General features: G+C 40.4%; 1 protein-coding gene across 1 annotated transcript in view; it reads right to left on the bottom strand.

The window, feature by feature from the left end:
- LOC104859319 (UL16-binding protein 1) overlaps positions 1-12,190 on the bottom strand; it is a 106,613-nt gene that overhangs the window by 51,121 nt on the left and 43,302 nt on the right. Inside the window, exon 2 of the mRNA XM_010619857.1 lies at positions 2,363-2,452. The gene's annotated coding sequence lies outside the window, so the exon portion shown is untranslated. The remainder of the gene's footprint in view (positions 1-2,362; positions 2,453-12,190) is intronic.

The raw sequence follows: 12,190 nt of genomic DNA, 5'->3' as shown, positions 1-12,190 counted from the left end.
CAGGGAATCCCCTGAAGCTGGGATGTTGCCAGAGGAGCTTTGGAAGATGGCAGTCTGAGAATGGGGGCCTGGGGCATGACAGGTGGGATTCGATTCTGCTGCCGTCACAGAGGAGTTCATCCTTGTGGGGGTAAAAGTGAGGACAGAGACATAGGATGAGAGAGCATGGCTTAACACGGGAAAATCTTGGGTTAAAGGAGCAGTTCAGAGCCCAGATATGGAGGATGTTGAATTCCTTTATTTTAAGGTAAGCGGGGAGTTGTCAGAAGCCTTTGACTTCTCAGCAGATGGCTAACAGGAGAGGTGTACCAGCTGTGGGGAATGCTCAGAGGCAAGGGTGAGAACAGAAGCCCATTTCCTCCCCCTTATTGAAAGTGATGAGTTGTTATTTGTTATTTGTGTCTTTTGTTTGTTTTTTGAGACAGGGTCTCACTATGTAGTCGAGACTGACCTGGAACTCACTGTGTAGCCCAGGCCGGTCTGGAACTCAGAGCGATTCTCCTGCCTCAGGCTCCTGAGTGCTGGGATTACAGGCGTGCGCCCCCACGCCCCACTCTGTGTCATTATTTTTCAAACCAGAGGTTGTAGTTTGAATCTGGCTTGTTCCACCAAAGGTTCATGTGTTAAAGGCTTGTTCCCCAGCACGGTGCTCTTAGGAAGTGGTGGAAAAGTTAAGAGGTGGGGCCTAGTGGAGGTCTTAGCTTATTAGAGGTGTGCCCTCAAAGGGGACCATGGGAACTTCTTCTCTTTTGCTCCTTTTTTTTCCTTCTTCTTGGCTTCCATGAGGTTCTAATACATGTCCCCTGCCATGATGTGTTGCCTCACTGCAAGCCCAGAAGCAATGGGGCCAATCGATCATGGACTGTGACCCTCCAACTGTGAGTCAATATAAACCTTTCTTCTTTATAAATTGATTTAGGGCAGGTGTCTGTTACAGTAACATAAAGCTGATTAACATACAGCTCCGGTGCTTACTGGGTGAACTTGAAGTTACAAAGGTCAAGGACATTGCCAGGCAACTCTGAGGATAAGCGAGGAATCCTTCTGACCCTGTGGACAGTTTCCAATTCAGTTGCTTTGAATTCTGCTATTTATGGCTCATGCTTTGCTACTTTAATTTTGGAAGTGGGAGGGGCCTCTCCCCCCTCAACCTGAGGTCCTGGGGATTGAACCCAGGGCCTTCACACTGAGCCACGTTCCAGCCTCATTCTGTTCAAAGTTTATTTTGAGACAGGGTCTTCTAAGTTTTAGAGCCTACTCTATGCTTTATGGAATCATGTGGCACCATACATACTTCCAACACCACAAGTAGCCACATTCTCGGGGTGGCAACCTTGCTTCCTCAGTCACTCCGACCTTCTGCACTATATAATCCTAAAATATTAAGTAAATTATTCTGAGCAAATTCATGAAAAAGTGCATACCAGCTCATCCTAACTACATCATCTACGTTCCTAAGTATTTTTTCGAGGTGAACGATCCATAAAGCATTGCCTAGATTTTGAATATTTGTGCAAGTTAATGGAAGGAGAGATCGGCAATTTTTCGAGGTGAACGATCCATAAAGCATTGCCTAGATTTTGAATATTTGTGCAAGTTAATGGAAGCTCAGCATGTCATCACCCTGTACTCACCAAAGGAGAGATCGGCAAAACCTGTGTTAAAAACTCTGCACCAATATAGCACGGCACTAACTGAGCTCCTTGCCAGCAGCTAGTTCCAACTGCTAGCCAATTGAGCTAAATTTTTAAAAATATAGAATTCTGCGTTGAAGTTTCCAACAGTCAGGTGGCAGTTGTTCAGCATGTATGATTCACAGGGAAAGCATGTAGCTCATTTTCCTTTGAAATGAGCTAATAGCCATTTAGAACTAACCTATGGAAATGAGCTATGTTGGCTATTCGGAACTGACTTTTCACGAGACCCTCCCTTATTCATCATATTCCCCTTTCCTGCTTAATAGCATCCTGTGTGCTTTTCTGTCTCCTCTCCTGATGGTGTAAGTCCCCAGCAAGCAGGGATATTGCCTTTCTGGTTCACTGCTATGTTCCTGTCTGGAACAGAGGAGTCTGCATTTTCCTTCCATAGGAGGCAGAGAAATGATATTTAAAATGAAGGTAACTGTACTGTATACCTAGAATGTACCAATAAACTCAGTAAAAAATAAAATGTAAATTGAAAAAGGCTACTTTGATACACTTAGTCCTAAAGTGTACATTTAATTTCTAACATATCATTCTGTTATGAAGGTGAAGTTTGCATTTAATACTTAATCAGTACTGCCTGAGTGGAAGTGCTGAATAACTTTTCTGTAAATCTGCACAAATAGATCTGTTTGATTTAATATTGATAAAAGCCTTACCTCCTTAAATTCTCTGTTCCTCTTGACCCTGCCGGTGGCCCTGTCTTGACATCTGTGTAGTATATCAGGAAGGATTTCTTTTCCTGGGATCTGAACACAGCGGATGCAACAATGTTTTAGTTTTGAGCTCAGGCTAATGGGCTGAAACTCAGCAAGCAGTACTGGCAGGATTCATTGCTGCACCATTTAATGGAAGATTGTTTTCTGTTAACACTTGGTAGAGGAAGCAGAAACATTGTATTTAAACACAGACTTTGAAATCAGGGGGACCTGGGCTTAAACTACTCCAGAACTCCCATTCACTTGCTGTGTGACCTTGGGGAAGTTATCTAACCTCACTAAGCCTTAGTCATCACAAATGTTAAAGGGGAATCGATATTCTTTCCCCTATCTTCTCAAATTGAGAGGATTAAACCAACTGTGACAATTGGGAGGAAACACATTTCTTGTTATCAGATGGTCGCCATCCATCAATAATTCCTCTCTGGAGAAGTCCAAGAGGAACAGGGGAAATCACGATGAGATTCTGCTTGAAATCATTCTGAGGTAAGGAATGGTGGATGATTGTTAGGGAAGAACCATTTGTTTTGGGTTTAAGAGATCTGAGTGCTAGTGCTGACTTGGTCATTAATCGGTTGAACCTCGATTTGCCCATGTTAGAATAATGATGTCTAACCCTCTGTACCACCAGAGTTAACTGTGAGAATGAAATGAGAACAAGTAACACTCAACAGGTACTTATGTGTTAGAACCATATGCAAAAGCATCTTGCAAAGGTGTTGTATTAGCTACTTTCCCCTCCCTGGGTCAAAATATCTGAGACCCACAACTTAAAGGGAGGACAAGTTTATTTTGGCTCACAGTTTCAGTGGATTCAGTCGGTAGTTATCCAGTTCCAGGGCAGAATGGCATGGTAGAGGAAAGGTATTCACTGCATGGATAGTTAGGAAGGAGCGGGGAGGGAGAAGAGAAGGAGGAAGGAAAGAAGAAAAGGGAAGGAAAGGAATTGAAAGGAAGGGAAGGAAAGGGAAAAGGAGGGGAAGGGAGGGAAAGCCAGGGCAGAAGAATATACTCTTTAAGTCACATCCCCAGGTACTCACCTCCAGTGACGCTCTCCATGCAAACGTGAGACTTTTGGGGGATATTTTAGATCTAAAACATAACAGGTGAATGGTATTATAAAATGTAAGACTCTATTAAGGACACCTAAGAGTTAATTATATATTCACTCTTAAAATGTTGCCTCTAAAGAGGATATCAGTAGAGAATATTCTTTTTGCTTGTGCTTTTGTTTGTTTGTTTTCTTGGATATAGATTGCTAAAAAACACAATTTTCAAAACCTGTGCTTATCTCTGTGTAATCAGTGTACAGATTAAAATCAATACTTCCAATGAAGAAGTGAAATTGCTTTTATTTACAGACAAAATGATCTTTACGAAGATCTAAAGGCTCCACTAAAAAATTGCTAGGACTTATGCATAAATTCACTGCAGGATAGAAAAGCAGCTACCAAAAATCCTTAGGGTTTCTATAAATTAAAAACAAACAAGAAATTGAGAAAACAATCACTTTTAAAATAGTATTAAACTATTTAGAAATAAATGTCTCCAAGAAAGTAAAAGACCTGTTCACTTAACACCATGAAACACTGATGAAATAAACTGAAGATACAAATAAATGAAAGAGTATCCTTTGTCCATGAATTGGAAGAATGAATATTGTTAAAATGCCTATACTACCTAAAGCAATCTTTTTCAAGATTGGGTGCAATTCTTGTAGAAATTCCAGTGGCAAATCTAAAATTCATATGGAATGCCAAATAACCTTTAATAGCCAAAGAGATCGTGAGCAAAAAGTAAAGCTAGAAGGCCGGGGATTTAGCTCAGCAGTTCGGTGGCCTGCCTTGGAATCTCAAGGACCCAAGTTCAATTCCTGGTTCCAAAAAAAAAAGCAAAGCTAGAAGCATCATACTACCTAATCTCCAAATTGGCTAGTTATAATCAAACCAGTCTTGTCCTGGCATAAAAACAGATACACAGATGAATGGAATGAAACAAAATCCCCAAATAAACCCACACATTTAAAGTCAGCTGATATTCAACAAAGGCACCAAGAACACAAAGTAGGGAAAAGACAATCTCTTCAATAAATTGTAATGGAAAGAAAAACTGAAATCCACATGCAGAAGAATGGATTTGGTCCCTTTCTCACACCGTATGCAGAAATAACCTCAAAATGGATTGAAAAGTTAAAGTAAGTCCAGAAATTCTAATATTACTGGAAGAAAACATAGGGAAAATTGGTTTTGTTAAAGATATTTTGGATATGATCCCCAAAGCACAGGCAACAAAAGAAAAAAATAGACAAATGAGATTACACCAAACTAAAAAGTGTCTGCAGAGCAAAGGGCACCATCAATGAAATGAAGTGACACTCTAAGGAATGGAAGATAATATTTGCAAGCCATCCAATAAGAAGTTAATATCCAAAATATATGTGAGAACTCACATATATTTGCAGAATTCAGCTCAGTAGCAAAAACCCATTAAACAATGAGAAGAGCATTTAAATAGACATTTTTTCAAAAGACACACAGATGGCCAACAGGCATATGAAAAAATTTTCAACATGAGGAATCACCAGGGAAATGCAAATCAAAACCACAGCGAAGCCAGGCATGGTGGCACCCGCCTGTCATCCCAGCACTTGGGAGGTTGAGGCAGGAGGATCACTGTGTTGGAGGCCAGCCTGGGCCACAAGTGAGGTGAGACCCTGTCTCCAAACAAATAAAAAAAAACAAACCAACAAAGATAACCGCAAACCACAAAGAGATATAACCTCACACCTGTTGGAATAGTTGTTATCAAAAACAGAAAAGATAACAATTATTGGCAAGATTGTGGAGAGAAGGGAAAGCTTGTACAGTTTGTGGGAATGTTAATTAGTATAGCTATGATAGATACCAGTATGAAAATTTCATAAAGGATTGAAAATAGAATTCCATATGATCCAGCCATTCCACTACTGGTAGATATCCAAAGAAAATGAAATCAATATGTGGAAGAGATTTCTTCACTCTGATATTCCCTGCAGCACGAATATTCCATTCCAAGCAATGGAACCAACCTACACGCCTGTTAATAGAAGAATAAGTAAAGAAAATGTAATGTGATGTGAAGCGATGTGAGGGGTGGGCGTGTGCATGTGTGTGTGTGTGTGTGGGGGGGGAACATGTAACAAAGTATTCAGCCTAAAAAATCCAAACAAGGAAAGCCTCATTTTCAACAACATGGTTAAATCTGGAGGACACTATTCTAAGTGAAACAAGCCAGGCACAAAAAGGAAAATACTGCACAATCTCACTTATATGTGAAATCTAAAAAAGTTAGCTCACAGAAGCTAAGTGCAGAAGGGGTCTATGGGAAGGGGGAATGGGGAGATACTGATAAAAATACACACAATTTCATTCAACAGGAGGACCAAATTCTGGAGATCTATGGTACAGCATGGCGATGGTAGTTAATAATAATGCATGATATATTTGAACACTGCTAAGGGAGTAGATATGAATGTCCTCACTATAAAAAATAGTAAGCAAAAGGGGTTCCAGATAATCAGTCAGCCTGACTTAATCATTTCACAGTGCATACATACTTCAAAAGATCCCACTGTACACCAAAAACATACACAATTTTCATTATTGATTGAACTCTAATAAAGCTGAACAAACAAAATCAATATTTCAGCATCAGATGGCTTCATAGCCAATAGCCTCCTCTCCAAGGTAACAGCTACTCTGATTTCCTTTACCACTGATTTGTCCTGGCTTGTTCCTTTACTTCATAAAGTCAAACAGGATGTTCTCATTTGGTTTCTGGCTTCTATTCTTTTTCATCATGCCTGTAGGAGTCATCCTGGTTTGTGTATCAGAGTGTGGTCTTTTTTAAAATGATAAGTAATATTCTTTCATATTGTTATATGACAGTTCCCTTGTCTGTACCAACTGTTCTCCTGTTTATGGACATTTGGGTTATTTCTGCCTTATTACCTATTATAAATAAAACTGCTATAAACCTTCTTACCTTTAACATTGATTTCTATTATAAAATTTCATATTTCATAGAAAACTTTTTACCCTGACTAATATAAAACATCAAGCGTGTAAATTGAAGCCTCCAAACATAAAGGATAATGACAATTTCAAATAGTATTAATCTGTTAAGTAAGGAACAACATTTAAAGCAAGCCCCTGGCATTGTTTTTTACCTCTGGCACACAAACAGAATATCCCAATTATATATTTTTTTAATTCTGCAAATTGGGAATCATCAGTATGTTTCAGTTAAAAAAAAAAGTTTTTTAAGAAATAAAAATAAGAGGGATAAAACCAAACCCTTTGGGCTTGGTAAGGTTAGGTATTATTTATTATGGCTTCTATTTCAATAACACAAATGTGTTTTCCAGTTACTACTATATAGAGAAAATTGTTCTAAATTTTGCCTGAAATAACAGCCTTTGTGTATTGAAATTCACAATCACGTTCTTGGAAAAAATGAGCATCTCTGAGAAGACATTTAAGCAATTTTCTGATACATTTCATTGGGATTAAGGCTTGCTCAAAGAAACATTACCTACTCACCCTGTTGACTGACTGCTGAGCATCAGTCAAGAAACTAGTGATCTTTAGCCAAACACTTATTTTTTTTTAAACTAGGAGTTAGACTAATAATAGTTAAGTTTTGCTTTTTTGAGGGGAATACACCTACTAAAAATAAATCTCTGAATGGACTACTGGAGGTCCTTTGCAGTAAATTTATAAAAATAACTTTGAAATGTGTTCATAATTACTTTGATAAAAAGTTCACTGGAATGTAAAATATATTTCTCACTGTGATGCCTAATTAAAAAGTCTAAAAGGCCACTGATTTAAGGGGAAAGGACAGTGGTGGGTGAAACCCAGCTCTCAGCAGAGGTTGGAACCAGAGGAGTGGGCTGATCATGCCCAGGTGATACCTGTAAGAGAAGGGACTAGGGGAGGCCTTGCCCAAGGAACGGAAGTTCTCCCCACAGATGATACCAGCAGGATGCACACTAGGATATCTCCTTGGCCACGTCACAGTGTCTGGCAGACAGAAGTGCAGCCAACAGGTGAAAGGCAGGGACTGGAAATAGAAGGATAAATTGGAATCTATAGCAGCAATTAATTTCTTGGATGGCCCATGGAGCTCCTTCCTCTTCGTCTCTAGCCATGAGGTATAGCAGTTTGCAGTGGAAAGATCCACGAAGGCAGGAAGGTGCCTGTCTTGTTCAGCGATGTGTTCCCTAACACTGTGGGTATGCAGAGACATTGAGTGAGTAAATGTTATCTTCTGTCCGTTAAGGGATCCTGATGTGTCTCCCTTTCCTCCAACGTCCTCTCTGTGCTTCTTCAGATAGATTGGAGCTGGTGACTCATTTTCTTTTTCCTGGGTTTCTTCATTACTTGCTTCTTTCCCAGAGGGCCAGAGGCTGAGGCCTGACAGACTGGGCTCTGACCAGCTCCCCACCCCACAATACTTGGCTACCTGGAACCTGTTTCCAGTAATATGGTGGAAGCCTCTGGCTCTTAGTATGACTGGTCAAAGAAAGGGAGAAATTAATACAGAAAAATTTAGAACTAGATTATTACTGTAAACAGGACAGAGGTAAAGGCCAAGTAAAGTATATTTATCAATGAATAGTGAATAAAATATTAGGTGGCACATTCCTTGACTTTGAACTTGATCAGTTGCAGAGGGCTGGTAGTAAGTCAATAGAGCTGAGATCTAGATTTTTTACTTGAGTTCACATGATAGATAACAGGAGGCAGATGAAATCTTCCACTCTCCTAATTAACCCAAGTTCTTCATATGTCAGGCCGGTCATAATGTGAGGGGGTCCACCGTAACCAAGTCAAAAATCAACACCTAAATCTTCACCTCCTTCCTTCTCAAGTTTTAAGATGGTGTCTTTGTTGCTTTCCTTATCACTGAAACACAATACCCAACATCCACGTCTTAAAGGAGAGGCTTATTCTGGCTTACAGTTTCAGTGGGTTCATTCCATAGTCAGCTGGCTCCAAGACAGAAACAGCATGGTGGATGGGTCAGGGAAGGAAAGCTGCTCACATCATAGCAGCCAGGAAGGAGAGAGAGAGAGAGAGAGAGAGAGAGAGAGAGAAAGAAGAGAGTGGCCAAGGAGGGAGATATACCTTTCTAAATTGTAACTCCAGTTAACCACCTCTTCCAACCTCCTACTGGCTCACCAGCTATCAAACTCATTAGCAGATAAACCTACTGATGAATACAGCACCCTAGGGCTGGGGATTTAGTTCAGTGGCACCATGCTTGCCTAGTAAGCACAAGGTCCTGAATTCAATTCCTGGTACTGGAAAAAAAAATACAGCACCCTTATGATTGAATCACCCTCCAAACACATGAAAATGCTGGAGGATGTTGCAGATCTAAATCATAACAGTTGGGAATCCACAGGACCAGAAAACTGGGCAAAATTCATTGTTGACTCTTTCTCTTCCTCTCTTCCCATCCCTCATCCTATTCAGCCAGCTGTGAAATCCTGTCAGTTTTGTCACTGTATTATCTTCACGTTTGCCCTTTTTCATCTGTGTACCATGGAGGCTTAGCTCACTGTGAGCTAAGCATTTCTTGTGTTCTGAGTTGCAGTCACAAATAGCATTCTAACCATTCCTTGCCTCCAGTCTTGTCTTCTGCCAAACCTCTGGGAAGGCTTTTCTCACTGTCTAGGGATTAGAGGCTAATGAGAGAAGTCACATGACAACAAGACAAAGGAGTCATCTTTAAAGATAAAGTTTTTATAAAAGTTACCAAAATTGGCTCTCAACTGTTCTCTGAGTCCATCAGTAAGTGTGGTATGAATTTTGTCCCTTCTGCCTATATGTGGTTTGCCCAGCTGTGGCCTTCTGGGAGGTCGATTCTTAGATACTCCATACTGTTCTCAATTCCCCATAGACAAGTATTCATGACTTGCAGCAGCTGTGACACTATTTAAGTGTTAGGAGAGAGCTGGAGGCGCTGGGGGATCTCTAACAGAAAATACCTCCATAAGTTCCACAGAAAGGAGCCCACAGATAAGACAGACATGTTCAATGACGCCTTTCTGGCTCTTCACCTGCCCTTGATTTTCCATCTCACTCACTGTGGGATGAGAAGGGGAGAAAAGATAATTGTGGTCAAACTCTCCGAGGATCGGAGGGGAGCAAACATTTAAATAAATGATTGGTGGAAAGTGCAGTAGTCCCGAATTATCTGTCCAAAATATGTTTCAAGATCCCCAGTGGATGCATGAAACTGTGCATAGTACTGAACCCTATGTGTGCTGGATCTTTTCCTGCCTGTCCTGTAGTGCTGTGACAGGTACCAGAGTTAACTTCTTCTTTCTTATGTCCTGGAGCCTCCTTTGCATCACAATGTTTGTCCTCTGGGGCCACTGCTAAGTAAAATAAGTGCTGCTTAAACACAAAACTGTGATACTCCGATAGTCTAATAACTATCAGGCTAACAGGTGCGTAATGTACACAGCAAGGATACACTGGGCAAAGAAATGATTCGCATCATGGGCTGGATGGAGCAGGATGACCAAAGCTTTCATCATACCACTCAGAGCATTACACACATTAAGACTTATGCATTGTTCATTTCTCAAATTTCCCATTTAATGTCTTTGGATCACAATTCTGGTAACTGAAACCATGGAAAAGAAAACTATGGGTAATGAGGGAATTACTGTAGCATTTGAAGGTTTGAAAGCTACTGACCCAGAGTAGTCCTGTGTAGTAACATGTAAATTCTTCTCTAATGTATTAATAATTAGTTCTCATGAGCCAGCTACATTCTATCTTATGAGAAGCATTGTGAGAGATATCAATCATGTCAGATACATTCCTTCCAACCCGAGGGGCCAACGACTTATATGCACAGATCTGTAGAGTGAGGTTAGAATCAAGTGCTGAGCTGTATGGGTCAGAGGGCTCTTAGAAAAGCTTCTGCTACAGACTTGAAAGTCCACTGTGAGAAAACAAAACTGAGGGAACCTGACTTCCTTTCACATTTTAGAACTGTAACTCACACTATGTCTTGCACATCTGACTGCTTTTCCTGCAGAACAGTGGAGAAAACACTTTACATGATTAGCATTTCATTGAAAGTTCAGGAGGTGCCTTTTCTTATATTTCTAGTTACTGGGTATTATTTTGGGGGGGGTGCTAAAACACTTGAACAAAGGGAGAATTCAGTCATAGCTTTCTGGTTTTTGCTTACTTTGCGTGACTGAATTCTAAAGTGTTCTTCCAAATATTGGCAGGATAGACAGAGACGTGGCAAATGGCAGTGATTCTAATTGTGTGCTAATCAATGTTATAAGAAAATAATCATAAACATATTGTTGCCTATCAATGTGCAGATTATGACACTGTGATTTATTTTATTTTAATTGGGACCACTATATTTCATTAATTAATGCCAGGTTAATTTTATTACTTATTTCATAGCTGTAAATAAGTTTCATTTGTGTTAACATTTGTATCTTTCACACAGGCTTTTATTTGAGAACTGTTTCCTTTTGTTTCATATTTAGAAAATTTAACTTGTTGGTTCTACTAAAAACTGGTCACTGCCCCCCCATCCACCCCTGGAAGGAGAGCCACACCTGCTCCCCACCCAGACGCCATCACTCAAGCGCCGGGAAGGTAGCCACGCGGGTGCCCCTGAACCCCCATAAGTAGGTAAAGTTGCCCCCCACACTCTCAGACCTCCTGTGTCTGTCTTTGGACCCACTCTGCAGAGGCAGAGGTGGTCATCAAGGGTATTTTTCTGAGTTCCCAACTTTGAACATCTTTAAAGAAAGGGCGTGGGAAACCTGTAATAGAATGTTGTGGAGTTCAACCATTCAGAAGGTTGGGGAACTCAATCTGGGCCTTGCAGCCTGAGATCAGTCAGCATCATGGGGTTCAGCAATCAGCTAACTGAGATCAGGGGTCTTGCGTCCTAGCTCTGTCTGAGACATTAAATGGTAAATACACTATATTGAAATTTTGCTCACTGCAGACATGTTCTGGACTGCTTCTTGATTTCAGTTATATTCAAATGATGCAAGGGTGATAGACTAGTGACTACCACCAGAGGTCAGTGTCCAAGTGGTGCTTGATCTTAATGTGTTGCTGATTGTATCAGTTGGGGTAAAGCATTGTGGTCGATTTGATGAGCTGTTTTCTCTGATGTTATGAAGATGAGAATGTCTGTGGGTCGTTAGAGACACAGAAGCTAGGGCACAACTATATCAGGAAGATTTGGGTGATAATCCAGAGATTAAATCAAGGACAGTCCAACAACAAAAATAAAAATGAGAAAACATGTAAGCAAGACGCAAGGACAGACTTCCAGTTTACCAATGGCAAACAGTAGGGCAAATGAGGATGAAAAGGCCGATAGTGAACCACCAGGACACCCTGAACTCAAAGCACAGGAAGTAACAAAACAGATCAATCAGGCTCTAGAAAAATTCAAAACAGAAATAATTTCCCAGATAACCACAGAGATAGTGAGCAAAATGGAAGCTGTGATTTGAGACTCTAGAGCAGAAACTGACAAAAAAATAGATGAGCTCAGGACCATGATAGAAGCCATGAAGGCCCAGCATAAGAAAGAAATGGAAAAAATAAATGCCCAACATAGGAAAGTAATGGAATCCATAAAACAGATTCAAACAGATATCCAGGAGATTAAACACTCTATTGAAAGTGTACGCAACAGAATAAAAGAATGCGAAGATAG

The sequence above is a fragment of the Fukomys damarensis genome, unplaced genomic scaffold, assembly GCF_012274545.1.
Source record: "Fukomys damarensis isolate Sample0158 unplaced genomic scaffold, DMR_v1.0_HiC HiC_scaffold_14, whole genome shotgun sequence".
NCBI lineage: Eukaryota > Metazoa > Chordata > Mammalia > Rodentia > Bathyergidae > Fukomys > Fukomys damarensis.
The sequence above is the reverse complement of the archived record's forward strand: the minus strand, read 5'-3'. Positions and strand labels throughout refer to the sequence as shown.